Raw genomic sequence first — 6,000 nt, forward strand, 5'->3', positions numbered from 1 at the left:
TCCAGCACTTGTTTTACGTAGCAGATGCCCTTCCAGCTGCAACCCATCCCTGGGAAACACATACACAAATACACACACACATACTCTACAGACAATTTAGCCTACCCAATTCACCTGTACCACATGTCTTTGGACTGTGGGGGAAACCGGAGCACCCGGAGGAAACCCACGCGAACACAGGGAGAACATGCAAACTCCACACAGAAACGCCAGCTGACCCAGCCGAGTGACCTTCTTGCTGTGAGGTGACAGCACTACCTACTGCGCCACTGCGTCACCTATTCCATTCTTGTTAAGTGATATTATTCTTGTTAAGTGATTTGTTGTGTAAAAAATAAATAAATATATAAATAAAGTTGTTATGTGGTCTTAATTGTTCACAGCCAGGGCCGGATTTCGTGATTTGTGGGCCTGAAGCAGTTCCAGCCATGGGGCCCAGTCCTAAAATGGACCCTTTGTAGTTTTATAAAAAAATTTATTCATTTATTTTGCTGTTTTTTTCTTGTATCACTGAATCTCCTTTTCTATGTTTTATCTTAATGGAATCTTACATTTAATTGATTTGTTTTCTTAAAATTAATTCACAACAATAACAACAACAACAACAACAAATGAATGAATTAAAAATAATAAATTGTTTTTAAAACTGAATCTTTACCTGACTTGACTGCTGGACTGCTCCATGATTGGGGGTGTAATACAAATTTGCATAGATGTTATAGTTACATTAAAATGTATTTTGTTAGACCCCCACCATACAAAATACAATAGAGAACGATGTTATGTGTATACTTTATTCCTCTAGGTATTTTTTAGGGGCCCCAAATTTTCTGCAGCCCTAAGTGGCTGCTTGCTTCACTTGTTGCTTAAATCCGCCCTGTACACCTTGGTACATACAGTGGTTAATCAAATCTCTCAAAAGAGAGAATTGATTAAATACTAAAGACACTGTTGTTGAGTTTTTCCCCACATTTTTTTAAATCAGTCCAAGCCAACCAAACTCTGAGGTTTCATGTTAATGTATAAAACATGAGCTAATCATGTAGGATAGGATTAAAAAGCATTTATTAATCCTACTTGAACATTTACTGATGCATTATTAAAATCAAAATTGATTCTTGTTAACATTTATTTACAGTTAACAATATAGCCCAAACTTTTTCTTATGAAGGGCCAAAAACCAAACTTGATTGAGGCTAGTGGGCCGAAGGTAAATATATTTGCCATGGGTAATTTCCTAATTTATTTAATAATGTTTTAAATAGACTAGAAAGCCATGCTTTATATTAACGAATACAGATTTGTTTTCACATTTAATAATGAACTTATTACTATGAAAACAAAACAATCTCATTCATAACAGAGTTATACTAGTTTTTGCCTTGATTTGCTCGCCACTGTCTTTTGCAGTCCTCTATCTGTCAAGTGACAGTATTTTTTTAAATCAGATTCATTTAACTAAAACATTTATTTTCAGGTTACTTTTTTTGTAGCTCAGCAATAAAACAAACAAGAAAGGTCACGGCAAATTAAAAACCATGATCTCTGTGTTAAAGGCGCTCGTCCCAACCCTCTCCATCATACTCACTTTTCCTCTCAGATGGGATGGTGGGCCAAATTAAGGGTTATAATGGGCCAACTTTGCACTTTACAACCTAATTGTGAAGTGTTATAAATATAAAATGAAGACACAGCTTGACAATTTACTTTACTGAATTTATTAGACAAAAGTCTGACAATTTAATTTTTTTCATTTCGTTTAAAATAAGGGCAAAAGTTTTTAGTTGCTGTAAATGAAAATTATGGTTATTTTTTTCACCAAATATAGTTTTTTAAATTTCTATTTTTATTTTAAAATAACTTTTTTTAAACAGAAGCGTTGATATTGTGTTGTCTAAATTGAATATGTCTGAAACATAGCACTTTTTGTTTATTATGAAAAAAAGATGTTAATGCCTTCATATAAAAAGCTGTAAATATAAAAACTTTTTAATTTAATTTTGTTTATTAATTGCACATTTTGGCATAATACACAGTTGAATTCAAAATTATTAGCCCCCCTTTAATTTTTTTTTCTTTTTTAAATATTTCCCAAATTATACTGTTAATTAATACTCTTACAGTATGTCTGATAATATTTTTTCTTCTGGAGAAAGTCTTATTTGTTTTATTTCGGCTAGAATAAAAGCAGTTTTTATTTTTTTAAAAACACTTTAAGGTCAAAATTATTAGCCCCTTTAAGCTATATATTTTTTCAACTGTCTACAGAACAAACCATCATTATACAATAACTTGCCTAATTACCCTAACCTGCCTAGTTAACCTAATTAACCTAGTTAAGGCTTTAAATGTCACTTTAAGCTATATAGAAGTGTCTTAAAAAATATCTAGTCAAATATTATTTACTGTCATCATGGCAAAGATAAAATAAATCAGTTATTAGAAATGAGTTATTAAAACTATTAAGTTTAGAAATGTGTTGAAAAAAAATCTTCTCTTCGTTAAACAGAAATTGGGGAAAAAATAAACAAAGGGGCGAATAATTCAGGGGGGCTAATAACTCTGACTTAAACTGTATGTGTGCGTACTGTGTATATTTATTATGTGTATAAATATGCATGCATATATCTGTAAATTATTTTAATTCTACTTAAATAGACAACTTAAAATACAGTCCCGGTCAATCGTTGTGGTCAGTAGGATGTTTAAATGTTTTTAAATAAGCTTTTCTTGCTCACCAAGGCTGCATTTATTTCATCAAAAATACAGAACAAATTGCAAAATTGTGAAATGTTATTGCACTAAAAAATAACTGTTCAAAAGTAGTTTAACATTTAATTACATACACTTTCATTCACACACACACACACGCACGCACGCACGCACGCCCCCTTCCCCCATACACACACTACATCCAATTTAGCTTATTCAATTCACCTATAGTGCATGTCTTTGGACTGTGGGGGAAACCGGAGGACCTGGAGGAAACCTACGCGAACATGGGGAGAACATGCAGACTCCACACAGAAATGCCAACTGGCCCAGTCAAACCAGCAACCTTCTTGCTGTGAGGCGAGCGTGCTACCCACTGTGCCACAGTGACTTAAATATAAACTTACCAATTCTAAACGAATGCATTAATATTTTATTTTATTTATTTATTTTTATTGATATTGTATTCGATGTAATCTATATAAAGTAAAAAATGAATACATTGGCTTCCAACACGACTGTTTTTCGCTACATTGCCTTTGTCTGCCGCCAGGTGTCAGTGTGCGCTTTCGCTATAGCGGTTACCATGGAGACGTTCAGCGGTATGAAGCGTCTAAAAAGCACACGAGTGTGTGTGTGTGTGTGTGTGCGGAATGACGTCATGTGCTGGAGTGAAGCTGCTGTGGCTCCGCGCGTGCACTGCTGCTCCGCATCCCTCAGCGGACGCTCACAGCTCCTGCTCCGGTGAGTTTTCTCCTATTTTACGGTCTGTCGTCATTAAGTTTGTGTTTGGACTTGAATATGCCTCGTCACATCTCATCTGTAAGTTCGCGGCTTTGAATTATTGTGCGGTGTTACATTTTTATACTCAATCACTTCGGAACCAAAGCATCTCGACTACAATGAAGGAGGGGCTGCATGGCTGAAACATGATTAGTTAAATCAGAAGTCAATGTTTTCATGCGTGCGTACAGAAAAAAGATGCCAGATTAATGTTTTAAGTGTTTTAAAAATAAATATTTGGATTGTTATTTGCTTGTCTGCCGCTCACGAGTGAGCATTTTTAAAAATATCAAAGTTGAACACTGTAGTGATTATTTATTTTGGCGAAGAAACTGTATTTAGAACCATTTATGGGACATTCTATTCGCTGTCCCTGAAATAAAAACATAAATACAGTGAATTAAAAACTATTTAATCCCAAACATTTCTAAAATGGACTGCTGTTTGATTTCTGTGAGTTGTTCTGCATAGGAATATGTCATTCATTTGGTTCTCAAATATTTGTTCTTTATTAAAACACTTTACAAATATACACACCCTGTCATTGTCCCGATCCTCAGCCCAATTGAACCTACAGCTTTAATAGCTAAAAGTTTAATTACTACAGCTTTTGTCATGCTAAAAACTGTTATTTAGAAAAATAAATACTTCAGAAATAGCAAAGTTTAAGTTATCATTCAAATCAATTGATTAAAAACATGAAATTATAAATAAATTCTACAAATAATATACTACAGATATATAATGCAAATAAATTTGCAATTGTCCCCTGGTTTCTGTCAGTCCTGTCACATTTGCATTAAATTTAACAAAGAATGCGTGCAATATACCTTTAAGGTTATGACTCTGAAGTGACATCATTTGATGGAGAAGAAGCTGACAGTGATCAAGGATGCATTCTATCTCTGAATTGTATGATTTTAGGCTTGTTTCTGCATGTTTTTTTGAGGACAACAAGCTTAAGTCAGACCCTGTCACAATTTTTAAGAGTGAAAATGTATGTTTCTGGTAAAATGTCCCTTATTTTAGTGTAGAAACTGCATTAAAATTGTGTTTTGCTCTTCTTTTTTTTTTGCTGTTGGGATGTTATATGACCATGTGTAATGTGGTATAACTTTAATTGTTAGGTCTTTTATTGAAAGTAGTGATCCAACAAAAAAATCTGACAACATGATTAAATTCTTCTATTCTATTTAGTTTCAATATTAAGTTAATTCAGTTGTTTAAAGGGATATTTTCGCCAAATATTAACATTTACAGTTAATTTACTCATCTAGCCATCCAGTGTAGTTTTGCAACATACATTAAAGCAGATTTATAGCTGAAACTGTGATCATTTGGTCATTCTTTTGGGACTTTGTCCAAAAATAACATTTTATAGGAGAAACAAAATTATTATTCAGCGACTACTGTGAATATATTAAGGCATTATGAAGCCAAAAGAAAGCTATTATCCGCAGTGAGTGAATGATGCTGTTGATTAGTTAATAGTTTTGAGTCTCCAGATCAATAATTTCACAAATGTTTTGCCTTTTGTAAATCACCGAAGACCACAATTTCATCTAAACATCTTTGAGATTATACTAAAGAAAGTTTTTACCCAAATATTGGATAAGGATGAATAAGTTAATTGCAAATTTTATTTTCGACTAGTTTTACTTTACTTTTACTAGATATTTTGACTTACTTAGTCATTCTTTTGTATTAAAATGAACTAAAATGATGTTTGTCTTGTTTCTCTTTGACCCACATGCACCTGTTCATGCAAAGAAGACAAATCCCCGCAGCACAAACACTGGCTCTGGATACTTTTAGAGTATTTTTACAAGAATCAGCTTGTGACGTAAAGCTGCAAGAGCATGACGTTATGCCATTTGCAGATTCTGGGATCATCATGACTTTGTGAATTAAAAATGTGTAATTATGAAGTTGGGGTCGCCGGTCCCAGGGGCCCTTCCCCCCTTCCCGATGCCTGTCACAGAGCAGCCGTGCTGGGCTTCATCTGAAGGGATGCACCATGGTGTGAACACGCGTCTGTTCTACTCCAGCCTCAATGAATCGCACGAATGAACGGACATTTCTGTGGCAAAGGGAATTAGTGCGGTCGCATAGGGACTTTGGATTTGGGAATACGGGAACCGGTCGGAGAGCATTGGATTGTTATTTGAAGAAGTGCTGTGGATACTTCAAGGAGTGTTTCAGGAAGATGTCTGAGTCGGGAGCCGAGGCGTCTGCATCTCAGCCTCAAAAGCGGAAGCAAGTGATTCATGGTCTGGAGGATCAGAAAAAGGTGAGTGCTTTGGGTTGAGATTATTAAAACTGCAGCGTTTTCCAGAATTAAAAGCTTGTTTTTGTTTTTTTAAATGCCTCAGATTTGTTTTGGCCTCCAAATAGGACTTTTTCAGCTTCTGTTTGCAAACATTTTCAGTTTTATTGTAATGAAAAAGGAGAAACATGGAACACTTTCACCTTGGCCATGCTGTGCATTATCCGGTGATTTATGGT

Source organism: Danio aesculapii, chromosome 7 (genome assembly GCF_903798145.1).
Source record: "Danio aesculapii chromosome 7, fDanAes4.1, whole genome shotgun sequence".
In the NCBI taxonomy this organism is placed as follows: Eukaryota; Metazoa; Chordata; class Actinopteri; order Cypriniformes; family Danionidae; genus Danio; species Danio aesculapii.